Source organism: Pristis pectinata, chromosome 6 (genome assembly GCF_009764475.1).
Source record: "Pristis pectinata isolate sPriPec2 chromosome 6, sPriPec2.1.pri, whole genome shotgun sequence".
Taxonomy (NCBI): Eukaryota; Metazoa; Chordata; class Chondrichthyes; order Rhinopristiformes; family Pristidae; genus Pristis; species Pristis pectinata.
Window position 1 is genome coordinate 39,595,131 of NC_067410.1, and position 16,368 is coordinate 39,611,498.

The 16,368-nt window shown below is 43.5% G+C and overlaps 1 protein-coding gene across 18 annotated transcripts in view; it reads right to left on the minus strand.

Annotated features, from left to right (window-relative positions):
• The window catches only part of chl1b (cell adhesion molecule L1-like b), a 689,122-nt gene extending 682,327 nt beyond the window's left edge, over nt 1–6,795 (minus strand). For 16 of the 18 annotated variants that reach the window (XM_052017114.1, XM_052017111.1, XM_052017119.1 and 13 more), the window contains exons 1-2: nt 6,699–6,795; nt 5,769–5,858 (exon numbers count right to left, since the gene is read on the minus strand). The gene's annotated coding sequence lies outside the window, so the exon portion shown is untranslated. The remainder of the gene's footprint in view (nt 1–5,768; nt 5,859–6,698) is intronic. The other 2 variants (XM_052017123.1, XM_052017125.1) reach the window with 2 other exon arrangements.
• Nucleotides 6,796–16,368: the final 9,573 nt, after the last annotated feature.

Here is a 16,368-nt window from a genome sequence, read left to right on the forward strand (position 1 = left end):
CCTAACTGCTGTAGTCTTGTTTGCAAGGAAAATTCTGATCCTTCACAGAAGATCAAATCATGGCAAACATAATGAGAACAGAATTAAAGGCTAAAAAGAGAACATGTAGCAGACTAACAGCTGCAGAACATTGATAAAGGGTACCCTTTCAAATCCCCATATGACTACTGTGAATATCCTCAGGGATTCTCCCAAATGGCTCCCATGAATTCAAATGAAGACTAGCTAAGTCCCTAGGTCAACCTGTAAACAGGCTAGCAGTTGAAATTACAGCAGCCAATCAGGAGATAGGTGCAAGTCTTCCTTGGGTAAACTGTTGACATTGGTCACTAGCACCTAATGCAGAACATAGTGGAAGTGGCTCACAGTCAGTATTCCAGCAAAACTAATGCACCATTTAACATCTGAGAGTGACTCAAAGGCAAAAAAACTTGTACAGTAGAAAAAATACTGGTACTCTTACCTATCATTAACCAACAGTATAGCATCTTAAATATTAAATACACTAATAAAGTCAAGTCTCCAAATGAATCAACCTGAGATTCTTATTTAGATGTTCAGTTAATGCAAGAAATTCTTTCCAAATGTCATTGCATCATGCCACCCTGGACACAAATATCTGCAAGTTACAGCGATGGTTCCTAACCTGCTGCACCTTGAGACTTTGATAATAGAGATAATCCAAAAGAAACATCACAAAATAAGTTAAAAAGGAATGAAAATAAATTGGCATGCTGGTAGTTCCAGCTGTAGAGCTGTTTGCAGCCCCTGAGAATCCCTGGAACAGCCACATCATTTTAAAAGAGCCCATGACTGTTTTCATTGGGTCTTTATAAAGAGAGGGTGAACAAGTGGGGCTTTCATTCAATTATGTTGAGAACTACTGAATTACACAATACAAACTTACACTAGCACCAATAGTGTACAAATGAAAGCACAAAAAGATGTCCAAGTGACTGCAGGCACTTTAATACAAATTAGAGTCTTTTGCAAGGAGACATATTTTGCTCTTTTCAATAGCCACTTTTCAATCTTTTACATTGGCAAACAGAAAACATAAACCAAACAATCAACATGAAGTATGTGAGCAAGTTTAGTTGCGCATCCTGACACTGAAGAGTGGGATTAATCAAGAAAAATGTACTGTCTTATTTGCACTTAAGAGCTGAAGCATTCAAAAACTAGCATGGTGGGAAACTGCATGGTATTTCTCTTCAATACCATAAGTACAATAAACATGATGAACTTATAATTAATGCCAAAAGCTCCACCAGGTGAAAAAAAGTTGCAGTTTCTCCAATTCCACAATAGCCAAAAATAACTAAGATTAATATCAATTCCACAAAATACTATGAGAATCGGAATATTGGAGAAAAAAATCCCAGCAAATTCTGGGGGAAAAAAAGAGAGCCATCACCCAATCTGCATTTGGTTTCTCTCACATAGAGGAGATACACGACGAGCACCAAATGGAATACAACCAAGTGCAAGTGAATCAGTGTTTGTCCTGGAAGAACTGGTTGGGTCCCGGGATTATGGTAAGGGCAGGTGTTGCAGTCCCATGGTTTATTGGGAAGGCGCTACGAGAAGGGGAGTGGTTAGTGGACATGGAAGAGTGGACCATGAAGTCACCCATGAAGTCCCTCAAAATGCTGAAGGGGAAGCAAAAATGCCTGGTGGCAGAATCCCAGCAGAAATTATGGAGGATGGTCCATTAAATGTGGAGGCTGGAGGGTGAGGACAAGGGGGGGACGCTATCCAATTTGGCAGAGAAGGAGGCTGACAGCACAAGCTCCAAAACTGGTAGCCCAGTCGACTATGGTATAGAGAAAGCTATCATTGAGAAAAAAGGAAAGCACTGATATGGAGTGCCTTATCATCAGAACAGCTACGACTGAGCCAGAGAAAGTGGGAGAATGGAATGGAGTCCTATTAGGAAGTTGAGTGGAACAAGGTCTAGTCAAGATAGTTGTGAGAGTCGATGGACTTTTCTGCCTGGAAGGAATATTACTTGTGTAACTTTAGCATTAGTTCTTTTGATGCTAACCATTGCCTGTCCACTGTTATATCTTTCAAAATATTCTGACAATCAATCACAGTCAACTCTCCTCTCATGTCTTTTTAGTTTCCTTGGCTTAGATTTTAAACTCAAGTTTCACATTGAATGACATCAATTTCAAACCTAGTGTTCAACTCTATCGCATTATGGTCACTTTTTCCCAAAGGCCCTTCAACAAACAGATAACCAATCAACCCTTTTTGATTGCACAAGATCCAAAACAACCTTTTCCTAGCTTGCTCCTCAACATCTCATATACATTCTATAAATTTATCTTCCACGTTATTTATCCAGGCTATAGGTAAGTTAAAGTTTCCTATGATTACTGCATTACCCCACAATACAGACCACTAATCTCATGATTTATGCCATTCCCAATATTGCAAATACTGTTGGTAATCTGTAAACTCCCTTCCATGGACTCTGCCTTTACCTTTCGCTGCCTTGGTAAAGTAGCCAGCATAATTGAAGACCCCACCCACCCAGGTCATTCTCTCTTCTCTCCTCTCCCATTAGGCAGAAGATACAGGAGCCTGAGGGCACATACCACCAGGGTCAAGGACAGATTCGATCCCACTGTAATAAGACTATTGAACAGTTTCCTTATACAATGAGATGGACTCTTGACCTTACAATCTACCTTGTTGTGACCTTGCACCTTATTGTCTACCTGCACTGCACTTTCTCTGTAGCTGTGACACTTTACTCTGTACTGTTATTGTTTTTACCTGTACTACCTCAATGCACTAACGCAATGTAATTGCACTGTGTAATGAATTGACCTGTACAATCGGTATGCAAGACAAGTTTTTCACTACCTCGGTACAAGTGACAGTAATAAACCAATACCAATATTTTCTATCCTTTGTCCATTTCTTAACTCAACCTAAATTGATTCTAGTTCTGCGTTAGGATCTGTTAAGCCAAGATTTCTCACCACTGCACTGATTTCCTCCCTTATTAATGGTCATAAACCACCCACTTTTCCTTATTCTTCCTCAATGTTACACTGTGCTCTAAAATGTATCATATCTTTGTTTAAATGAATGGGCATCAACTTTGAATGTTAGTTATTTCTCAGTACATAGATGCTGCCTAATCTGCTGGCTATTTCCAGTATTTTCTGCTTTTATTTTGAACTTCAAGATCTGTCGTATGTTGCCTTTCCACATTTGCACATATTTTAATATTAGGTCAAAACTGTGATGAGTCTATAAAAAAATTTGACCCAGAATACAGACATCTGATGGGAAGGAAGAGGGAGGGGCATTTGAGGAGGGTTGCCAGGTGTGCAGTAAATCATTTTATTTTAAATTCAAATGCATTCAACCAGCAGGGCCAGTGAAGCACAAACAGAAAACCTGCTCTGGGGCGGAGAAAGGAGAAAATTCATAAATTTGAGGTAGTAATGAAGAAAAGGCATAAGATAATAGAAACTTAACTCAAGATAGTGAAGAGGAAGAGATCAAGGGGAAAAAAGGTAGGTGAATATTTATACAGAAAGGCTGGTGCTTCATGTTAGAGAGATAATAATATCAATGCTTATGCTGAATCGTATACTGTAATATTGAAATGCTGATGATAGTGTTTCAAATTAGTGGAAAGCTGAAATATTATCTTCAGGGAGTGCTTGGTCCACGTAGAATGGATTTTCCAGTGTTTATCGCAACCCCAATCAGATAAAAATGTGAAATGTAACTTAGAGGCTACAGATGATGGAAATGTGTAATAAAAGCTGTCAACAATGGAAATACAGCAAACCAAATAATATGTGTAAACTGAAAAGACAGGTGATGATATTTCTAATGCATGTCCCTTCATTGGCACTCACGTTGATTCCAATGGTCGAAACATCATCAACAGTCTCTTGACAGATGATGACAACTGTTCTACATTTCTAGATTTTAACTAAGAATCTGTGTTGCTCATACTTTTGGGATATTCAAGTAGACGATTTTCAAAACTTATATCTGCATTACAACATACACCAAGATCTGGGAAACAAAATTATCTGCGTTACTTAACATTTGTAACATGTACGGCAACCACGCTCTATCACGCCTCCTTTAGCATCAATTTTGCTGTCAGTTTTATATATCGAGCCTTTGAAGATTTATTCGGGATTGAAATATGCTGGACATTAAACTGTATCAACCGAACATCGATGAGTTCAAATAGTTAATCTTAAAGATTTTTGCCCTTTCGGTGATAAAATAAACAGAACCAATCTGGAGAAATTCCTCTCCGTGTCAAAAGTAAACGAGGAAGAGTGAAATGCTGGGTTGCTACGCAACAACTGCCCACTTGCAGTTCTGCATGGATCAGATCGGGGCTTTCAACATGCTCCTGTGCACTCTTGATTTTCTTCCAACTTTTCCTGCTGAGCATACTACCAGCATCACTAACGCTTCCAACCCACGCCGATACCTGCAGGCATCCTCGGCGATGTCACGGAGCACAGTTTACGTCCACTCTCCAACTCCAGGGATTTGTTCCCAGCGTGTGAACAACGCCGGGTTACTTCCCTGAACTGCAAAGCCTTGCAAGAATCTATTTAACGAAGCCACATTTCAGATCACGTGCGGATCCGAGCAAAGGCTCGCTTCCCCGGTGTGAAGGCAATTCCGCTGCCACCCTGCACCTTCGGTTTTGTTGCGTTTTATTCAAGACACACTGAGAGGCGCCTGCCTCTCTCGGGGGGCACCTGTCACTGGTGGCAGACGCGGGCCACAGCAGCCCGTCACCCACTGCACCCCTCAGCAGCCCCCGTCACCCACTGCAGCCCGTCACCCACTGCACCCCTCAGCAGCCCCCGTCACCCACTGCAGCCCGTCACCCACTGCACCCCTCAGCAGCCCCCGTCACCCACTGCAGCCCGTCACCCACTGCACCCCTCAGCAGCCCCCGTCACCCACTGCAGCCCGTCATCCACTACACCCCTCAGCAACCCCCGTCACCCACTGCAGCCCGTCACCCACTGCAGCCCTCAGCAGCCCCCGTCACCCACTGCAGCCCGTCACCCACTGCACCCCTCAGCAGCCCCCGTCACCCACTGCAGCCCGTCATCCACTACACCCCTCAGCAACCCCCGTCACCCACTGCAGCCCGTCACCCACTGCAGCCCTCAGCAGCCCCCGTCACCCACTGCAGCCCGTCACCCACTGCACCCCTCAGCAGCCCCCGTCACCCACTGCAGCCCGTCATCCACTACACCCCTCAGCAACCCCCGTCACCCACTGCAGCCCGTCACCCACTGCAGCCCCCAGCAGCCCCGTCACCTACTGCACCCCCCCAGCAGCCCCGTCACCCACTGCAGCCCGTCACCCACTGCACCCCCCAGCAGCCCCCGTCACCCACTGCAGCCCGTCACCCACTGCACCCCCCCAGCAGCCCCCGTCACCCTCTGCACCCCGTAGCAACCCGTCACCCACTGCACCCCCCGTCACCCACTGCACCCCGTCACCCACTGCACCCCTCAGCAGTAAAGGCAACGTGCAAAGTTTCCCAGTTGACGAGATCCCACCCCTGGCACCGCCTGTGCTTTACCAGGATACTGACTGGCTTTCATCATCCCCAACACATTGGGGCGTCTTTGGACGTGACCACCTGCTCCAATGAACCTCCGCTGACTATACAGGTCAATCCAATACGTTCCCAATGTAGTAAAAAAAAGATGGGCACGCCTCTTGTGGTTTTTAAAAAGCCCTACCTTCAGTACTGTCCATCCAGGCGCACACACCCACGAAATACCACAGACAAAGCTCACTCAGAACGTGGGTAGTGTTCCTTCTCCGACAATCTGTTAAGAAAACAAACATATAAATAAATAAATGCACTGGGAGAAGTGCCACAAGGGGCCAGGAGGAAAATGATCTAAATAGCTTCAGTTGCTGCCAGCCAAAGACTGATGTGTTTCTTCGGGTTGGACAAAGAGGGGCGACCTCACCGTGACTCGCATCGTTAGCCACTGCCAGCGGTTTGCAGGAATCCATGACAACGTGCCAAAAAAAAAGAAACAAGAGGGCAAGAATCCCGAAGAAACGCTTCAGGAGTGTCTCAACGAACGTGTGGTTGAGATTTTACGCAATCTGCCCGGTGAAAGAAAGAACCCCCGAACAACTGCAATTGGGGAACGAAACCAAATGATACAAATGTATTTAAATACCCCTGCACTCAGAGTGCTCCCAAAATGTGCCTATAGACTGTTTTTATCTGACAAACCGGCTTTGCTTTATAGTGCCTCTTTAAAACAGTGCAACAAAAGCAAACACTGAGCTTCCAGTTCTTCCATATCTGTTCAGTCCCCCATGGATCCGGATTTAATTATTTCACTACTAGCAGCCACTTACAACGAATAAACCTTTACACTTTAACAATGTTCGCAAAACAGAATAGGTTTTTTTTGGTAGTTACTGCTGTAAATATTTCCTGGGGAATGCAAAAGAAAAACATTGCACGTTCAGATAGCACTAAAACTGACCAATTTTAATATTTTAAGAAAAAACTGTCTTGCTTCATTTTGCATTCATCAGGTAAAACAAGTGTTCGTTCCTGTTTTACGACATTTCAAGTCTACAAAGGCTGTTCACAGCATGCAATTTGTTTTTTTTTAAGTATATCCAGTTATTTTTGCACCAACCTGTGAGCCAGTTCAGCGCAGCCACCCATCCTCACACCGTCAAATTCCGCTCTGTGGACCAGAGGCGGGTTACGTCATCGAGGTGTCAGTCAGGGCTGGGCGCGCCCCGGCGGCAGGCGCGGCAACTCGGCTTGGGGGGAGGACAGAGGGGGAGTTCCTTCCCCACCCAACACACCCCGAAGGTCGACGCCAACCCTCTCCATCCGACACACCCCACTGATAGAAACCACCCCCTCTCCATTCCACACACCACATAGAGAGAAACCACGCCCTCCCCACCCAACACACCCCGAAGGTCGACGCCAGCCCTCTCCCTCCAACGCACCCCACAGATAGAAACCACACCCTCCCCATCCAACACGCCCTACAGAGAGAAGCCACCCCTCCTCATCCAACACACCCCATAGATTGTAACCACGCCCTCCCCACTCAACACACGCCAGAGGTAGACACCGCATCCTCCCCATCCAACACTACCCCAGAAATACACACCACACCCTCGTCGCCCAACACACCCCTTCCCATCCAACACCCCCAACAGATAGAAATCACCCCCTCCCTATCTATCCCCAGAGATAGACACCACCTCTCCCTATCCAGCACACCCCCATAGAGAGAAATCACCCCTCCCCATCCATCCCCAGAGAGAGATACCACCCCTACCTATCCAACCCACCCCACAGACAGAAAGCAACCCTCCCCACTCAAAACACCCCTTCAGACAGAAACATCATCTCCATCCAACACTCTGCCCATTGGTAGAAACTACCCCCTACCAATAGAAATCACCTCCTCTCACCCAACACATCCCTATTGATAGAAACCAACTCCTCCCCACCCAACAGTCACCCCATAGACAGAACCCATAGACAGAAACCAAACCCCCATCCATCACACCCAGACCTCGCCCAAAATACCACCATTGATAGGAACCACCCCCTCTCTACCCAAAACACCCCCAGAGATAGAATCCAGACCCTACCCAACAAAACACCAAAAACAGAAACCACCCCTTCCCACCCAACACCAACCCATAAATAGAAATCACCACCCATCCAACACAATCCGACAGATAGAAATCGCCCACACACAGCTTCACATGAACAGAAACACCCCACACACCAAGTCCATCCCAACATGCATCCACATACAGAGAATCTTCAACATGCACCCACACACAAACAGAAACCACTCCCCTCAACAGAAGGATCACTCCTCAAAACGTGGCATCATATAGAAAATACCCACTCCCTCACACTATCCCACAGACATAGCCCCAACACACATCCTCAATGAGGGACCACTCCCCCAACACACACCCTTATGCAGAGACCGAATGAGAGACACCCAAGCCATACACAAAGCACCCTTGCACAGACAGACACACACCTAACTCACACCAAGACATTGAGCCCCACAAGTCACATACACACAGACTCCTCCACCATGCATGCACGTGATAGACACATATTCACAAATTACGCACAGATCATGTCACACGAACCCTCAAATAGACAGACCCCTCCCCCAACACAGACACATGCAGGGACCCTCCATCATATGGTCTAACACAGACAATGCCATCACACACCCACACATAGAGACACTCCCAACACAAATGAAACACAGAACTACCCCTGCACAGAGCCTCATATCGACAGAAACCCCCAACACACACCCTCACTTTCACACTGAAACTGACACCCCCATGCACACCAAAACAGAGGTCCCCTCCCCAACACACGTCATACACTGACAGAGTACACCAACACACACCCTCACACGCAGACTCAACTCCGACCTATCTTCCTACCATACACACAACCCCCCAACACACATCCTCATGCACTCCCTCCGCACACACAGATGTTGACATCCTCTGCCGCTCATGTACACACATTCACAAACAGGAATCCCCAATACATGCAGAGACCCTCTACAATAACACAACCCTGCATCAATTGATGCACATGCACGCGCACACACACACACACACACACACACACACACACGCACACAGACTAACACACACAGAGACTAACACACAGCCCCCAGCACCCCACCGACCTGACACTCAGACACACAAAACACGCACACATCCTGTTTATAAGGGATTGCAGATTATTATACCAGCAGCAACCAAGGCAGCTTCTCCGTCTTCTGGGAGTTGTTGTATCTAATTTCCCCACAGTAAAAAAACTATTAAAATCCTATTTTGTTGTGATGTATAACTCCAGTTGGTGAGATTTATAATTCTAAAATGGTCTCGTCTCTGCAAACGGATGTTAACACATCCCACTTCCCTGTTCCTTGTTAAGGTTGATATCTTGTTTCTCTCAAGTACTTCCTCCATCATTCCAGTTTCTGTTCATCTCACCTGCTTTTCCAGATCACTGACCTCCTGCATTCATTTTTACACTTCCACTTAGTTTTGTTGATCATTCCATGCCGCACTCTTTCCTTCAGTGCACACAGACTCATCTCAATGAATATAGAGTCACAGAGCACAGAAACAGGCCTTTCGGTCCAATCGGTCCATGCTAACCAAGATGCCCATCTAAGCTAGTCCCACTTGTCTGCGTTTGGCCCATATTCCTCGAAATATGTTATAATTGTTACATCTTCTTCAATTGCATATCCATTTTTGGGACAGTCAATATGTTTTTCAGCTCATCAAAGGCAGTGTTTTTTGTGACTCTTAGATGTTCAACAAATCTCATTTCTATCTTTAGTCTTCAATTAGTCCTTCCTAATCTTCTCCCCTTCACTGCAAACATTCTTCACTCACCCAATCTCAATTATATTCTCGAAATGCCACCGATAAAGCTCCTTCCAAGAATTTCATTAGCCCTCCTCTACTTCATCCTATAAAGCCTAAGCCTGGACTCATAGCTCAATCCAACGTATTTATTGGAAAGCAAGATGAGAATGGCATTCACCTTGACACTGATAAGAAAAGATAAGATATCTTTATTAGTTACATGTACATCGAAACACACAGTGAAATCCATCTTTGCGTAGAGTTTTCTGGGGACAGCCCACAAGTGTCGCCACGCTTCCGGCGCCAACATAGCATGCCCACAACTTCCTAACCGTATGTTTTTGGAATGTGGGAGGAAACCAGAGCACCCAGAGGAAACCCACGCAGACACGGGGACAACGTACAAACTCCTTACAGACAGTGGCCAGAATTGAACCCCGGTCGCTGGCACTGGAATAGCATGACGCTAACCGCTACACTACTGTTCTCCAGAAATGTCACCTTAAACTAACTCCAGTACTGTTAACCTTACTGTGCTCTTTGTTTTATTTTGTCCACAGATGATTTGTGCATTGTTACGTCACAGAATGCATCTCTCAGCTTAACGTTATTTCCCTCCTCTGTCCAGTCACCTCTCAGTGAGCTCGTGATTGTTCTGATGTTCTCTGTCACTTCAGAAATCCTATCCCTATTCATTTTCACAATGGATATAATGTCCCTCTTCAACTCTGTCTCTCAAAAGATAGTATCTGGATTTGTTTCTTGCTTGAGATATGCTCCAATTAATTTTCTTCTACACTTTCCCTTAATCATTTGACAGAACTTAATAGTTTCTTAATAGCCCTTTAACCTGAATCTTGGCCAGTTGAATTTCACGAGGGTGTTCCACAGTCTCTCCTGATTGATGGAGACAAAGGATTTACTGAGGTTAAAAAAAAGTCATGCATTCTGGCTGGTGTGGTTCCTGAAGTGGTCACATGGTGGAGATCATGTTCACTGTGCCCTTAGATGGACAGAATCCCATCATAATTCATGGAATAGCTCCATAGCAATAGAGGAGGACCTTGGTGATGATTTCCCCGTGATAACTCTGTAGTACCACGGTTGGGGTTGTCCTGCTTCCTGAATAAAGTCACAACTACTGCATCTCTGAGGGTCCCATGAAATATTCTCCTCTTCCCCGACGTTGGCAGTGAGGCTGTAGGTTTGTGACTGAAGCTCTTCACTGCTGAGTTTTTGGATTTCAGCGGGGATATTGTATGTTTCCGTGGCCTCGTTAACTTTTAGTTGGGATATGGCCTTTTCAACTTCTTGAAGGTCGGAAATGGTGGACTGAACAAAGTGCTTCTTCTCACTGTTATTGACAGCCTTGGCATTCCTGGTGAGTTTGCCATCATTCTTGGCTCTTAGTTGGGTGGGTCCTTGGTTGCTTTGCCTGCAGATATCTTTTATAGTGCTGAAGAACCCATGTGTCATGGCCATCAGCGAACTGCTGATCCCCTGATACTCTTCCTTCCACCTTTAGCTCATGGATTTACCAGGATCTCTCCTTCAGATGTCCATAGAACTAATTCTTTTCCCCTGAGGAATGGTGGAGCTTCCAATCCAGGAACACCCTGGAAGTAATCCAAGGTATTGGATCGTTTATGTTTGCAGTTAATTAGCTCCTCAGTCTATTGGTCATTCTCATTAAACAAAGCCTGGAATTTTGTGGTACGGAAGCCAAGAATATCTTGACAGGTACCAACTATGTCAGCCAGGAGTTAATAGTTTGTCTGTGGGATGCTGTCAGAGAAAAACCACTTCTGTAATGTTGTTGAGAAATTCAACATCGATGTTCTGGCAGCAATGCTTCCACCTACATTGATGTTTTGAATCCAGGTTGATGGAGAAAAAAATGCAGTGTAGGTGTGGTCAGTCCAGCAGTCATCAGTACCACCACAATGTGGGTGATGTGATTATCTTTGCAGCCCCTCACTCAGATGATGATGTAATGTAACAAGTGACAATGCTTGGACTGGGGGTGTTACCATGACATCTTATGCTTGTCTGTCTCACAAACCAGGATGTTCATTATCACAAGGCCATGCTCTAAGAATTTCATCAAGAGAAGGAACGAGCCTTCCCTACTCTTTCCTTGTCATTTACTCCTTGCCAGAAGTTGATGTCCCTTCCCATCCTGGTCCAAATTGATCAGTTTTTCTCCCTTTGGGATACAGAACTTTTTCAAGGTCAGAGTAGGAGTCCTCCTTTGTCTCCTTTGAAGTTTCCTGAATATTGTATGTACTGATGACCATAGTGTGTTGATTCCATGTTAGAGTGAGCTGAAGGTACACAAGGCATTCACTCATTCTGCAGAGGGAGTTGCTGAGACACCAGACTACCTCAATCTTGATGGCAAAGCTCATTCGATGTAGAAGGTATCTTCCAGTTTGCCCCATGAAAGGAAACGTAGCTACAGCCTTGTTCTTCAAGTTGGCCATCTCCTACCTGCCATGTCTCACTCAGTGTGGAAACACGGTTTTATCTTCAACCAGAGTTTGGAATCAGGAATAGGATCAGATATGCAGCTGAGCACAGAAGCTGGAAACTGAAGCACGAGCTGAAGGGCAGGTGGGGAGGAGGGAGGGTTGTGTGTGTGTGTGTGTGTGTGTGTGTGTGTGTGTGTGTGTGTGTGTGTGTGTGTGTGTGTGTGTACACACATGCGTGCATGCATGTGGGAAGATGCTAAGTTTGTCACTTTAGACTATGTATGAAATTCATTTTTCAGATATCACAAACACGTATTTCCTGATCTCTTCCTCTATTGCACTGATGATTATTTCACCTTCATCCAAATTTTGAGTTAAAATAAGAGTAATGGGAATAATTTCTTGGTTGATTCCCCATGTCTGAATCTACCCATCACTATTGCCCAAAGTATCTGGACCAGGAAATTCAATTGTGCAATGCATGTTTATTAAAAATGACAGGTCTGAATTATAGTGAACTGTCAATTGTGAATTGTCATCAATTGCTTTCATGCACACACTACCAACCCATGTAGAGAACACAGTATTGAGCAGTATACAATCATGTATCTCCTCCCATTGCCCCTTCATCATCATGGTCGGTTCCCTGAACCCCAAAACATGCTGGACCACTTTGAACAGGATGCAGAGGTCCACATTCATTCAACAGGGTGCCCGCTCCCATTCTTCTGAACAGTTCACCAAAAACTTGTGGCAATGGTTGAAGTCAATGCTCACTTTCCCCTTAAGATATATAGGCATGACATGAATTGATATAGTCTGTCAGGGGACTCCTGAAGATTTTCACCTTCAGTGTAGACAACTGGGGAAAACATTGCAAATGTCACCTCCTCAGTCCTTGAGGATTTAATGTAGTACACAAACAAAATTTCTGCGCCATTGGCATCAGACATACCTGCACAAGTCTCCATTATGTTTTAATGCATGCTTTCATACAGATAACATCTTTAGGTGCTAATGTGTAGTTACGGCATTTTCTATACATATACTGAAGCATGAATTTGGAAGCCGCAACACTGACTTTTCTCTACACTATTAATTCTTAATGCATGCATGAGAAAATATAAGTACAAAATAGGATTAATGATGCATTGTTACGAACCAGCAACAAAAGAAACACACTGATTCATGATTCAGTGTCAAAGACTACTTTATTAATAACTACTTTTAATAAGAAGAAAAATAAAAGTAAAAATGTTAGAATGTTAGAAGTAAAAATGTTAAATCTTGAACATTAACCCCAAAACTGAACTCGTAGTGTGTGTGTGGCAAAGTCCCAAACTCTAAGTCCAGGAATGGTTATTGAAGTTCAGTTCAGGAAGCCACAAGGTGAAACATGAGCAAAGGTTTCTTCAACAACCACCATTGTCTGAAGATAAAATGTAGATGTAGAGAGATCATAGAGAGTAATTCCGAAATCCAAATGTTCCACCATGGAACCCAAACGACACCTCAGTGTTTACTCGGTAGTGACTTCCTCACCCCAAAAAGCATCCGAATCGTGGTCGTCCACACAAATACCTGCTTCCCTCTACAGGTCAGCAACAAAGTGAACTCCACCAGATTACTCCCAATTTCCATACGTGGATTGTAGTAACAGACACAGTTATTGTTTCTCATCCATAGATAGAGAAAACTAGCAGGCTGGTGTCTCTCAGTCTCTTCTCTCTCTCTTTTCTGTCTGACTTCTTCAACAACGTCATTCCGTCCTTTATCTTTTGTTGATGTAAGCATGCCACACACACACACACACACACACACACACACACACACACACACACACACACACACACACACACACACACACACACACACACACACACACGTACCATTTTGCTCTATCTTAAAGGGACATTCACCAATAGCAACCTAGTCCGTAACATGCATAATGTGGAAATAACCATATTTACTGGGGAAGATGAAGAATTAATTATTGTTGTGCAATTTTAAAAGTTTTACCTGCAAAATTATGATCTGTATCAGAGTCTATTTAACATTTTACTCATGTTTGGTGCAAGAACTAAAAATAGTGCACATTTGTTTTCAAGGATGAAGCAAAATTGTACAAATGATTTATAACCTACTAGCACAGGGAGTTATGGATAGCAGATTTTCCCCACCTAACCTCCAATTAAATAAAATTGCTTTTTTTGCAACATATTTTAATGGTTTCTAAAATCACAAATCCTATGTAAAGCTCTGCCAAATTTTTGCAATTTTACACATTTATCTATCCACTAAGTTGCACTGGATATCCAACAGCAATGTACTTTTTAATTAATTATGAATTATCATAATGGATAGATGATCCCATCACAAAGACATTGATATTTTAAATATGTTAGTTGTTTTTCCTGCTATATCTCAGATCTATTTAACTCTAAGTCATTCACAGACCACATGTGAAAGGGTTAGATCCATCTGCCTCATTTATTCAGAAAACAGAATAGTTTTATCAGAGATGGAGTAGATTAAAGCTAATGTCACCTCATGTTACATATTTATGGTCATGCTAATAGTACTGCACTTACCCCTTCATAGATATAATTATCAGGTCCCACGGCTGAATTGAATGAAGGTCAGTTTCAATTGGTCTTCCAGCACGGTAGCGTAGCGGTTAGTGCGACGCTATTACAGCACCAGCGATGGGGGTTCGATTCCTGTTGTTGTCTGTAAGGAGTTTGTACATTCTCCCATGTCTGCGTGGGTTTCCTCTGGGTGCTCCAGTTTCCTCCTACATTGCAAAGACGTATGGGTAGGTTAATTTGGGTTTAAAATGGGCAGCACGGACTCGTTGGGCCGGAAGGGCCTGTTACCACGCTGTAAATAAAATTTAAAATTTAAAAATTAATTTAAAATTTACTTAAGATGTCATGCATGTCATATAATCATTGATATTTACAGGACAGAGGAGACTATTCTGCCCATCATATCCATGCTTATCTTTGTGCTTCTCAATAACCCTGCGAACTTATATTGATTTCATGAGGCTGTAGCGCCTGCTACCGCAATGCGAAAGTAAGACACTAATCGATGAGTTGCAGAACAAAACTGATTTATTTTCCTGCTTTGCGTGGGCCATTTTTAAGATGAACGGTTCCCGCCCACCGAAAATGGAAATGACGTATGCGCTACGTCATCAAACTTTTCCCGCGCGCGGGTTCTCCCCGTTGCTTGGGGAAGATGAAGGCCCAGCGCCATCTTGGGCCTCGCCGCTACGACGATGCGCGACCCGACCACCGAGCCCGTTCGCTTGCTCAGATGGTGAGTCGCTACAAGGCTTAAAATAAGAACAGAAAGAAACTCATCATTTTAAAGCCCTTTTACATCAAACCAGTTCTTTCGGTTAGCATTTCAAAATGCACTCATCTGATTGAAGTAAAGTCGATAACATCAAATCACAGAACAGAATCAGAAAGTTATGGCACAGAAGGATGTCATTAAGCCCCTATTGGCCATGCCAGCCAATCAACAACTATCCACACTAAACCCACTTCCAAGCTCTTGATCCATTGCCTTAGAAAACAATTAATTTCTTCAATTTTGAATCAACATGACCCTTGGCTTAAGTTGGAATACTTTATACAATCTGCAAATGGATCATCCAGAGAGGGTATTCCATTTGTAATTTGTTTCAAATTTCTTCCATACTTTGGGAGGAAACATTGAGAAATAAATGCAAAGGCTTCCCAAAGGAAGAGGGGATAAATTGAAAGTTAACTGTAGTCATCATTGATTGCCATCAATCACATGTGGACATTTGAAGCTTAGTTGTTCAAATGGCAGATGAGAAAACAATTTGATGCCAAAACAATTTGAATTGATGGCATTCTTCTTGATTGTATTTTATTGTACAATGTGTCAACTTACATGACAACAAAGCAACAATGTATTTGCATTGACTGTGAAACAAAATTAAAAATACCAGACAACATAGATCTGCCCTACCATGGTAATAGTTTATCCTTTCTTAAATGTGAAATGAAGGCAAAAATTCAATGTTTCGAATCCAAAAACATTATGTTACGATCTCCAACTCTTACCTACTAGATATTACTTGATTAGCTGTGTTTATACATGGGATTTGTTGATGAATTGTTCTATAATTATCTGAAACTCAGCTGGAAAGCTGAGAGTTGGTTTTATTTTCAGAAGTATTCCAGTGTATACTGTACATCATATGTATTCTCAGAGGGTATTTTAACTTCTTTGTGACTAACTTCATTTTGTGCAAAGGAAAATACCAGCAGCTCATGCATCTTGAGAATGAACTTCTTAAATTTTATTTCTAAACATTAACATGGATGTTGATTGCTAAGCACTGGCACAGAAGTGGGACAAAAATCTTAATCACATAAAATGTGCATATGCAAAAGTC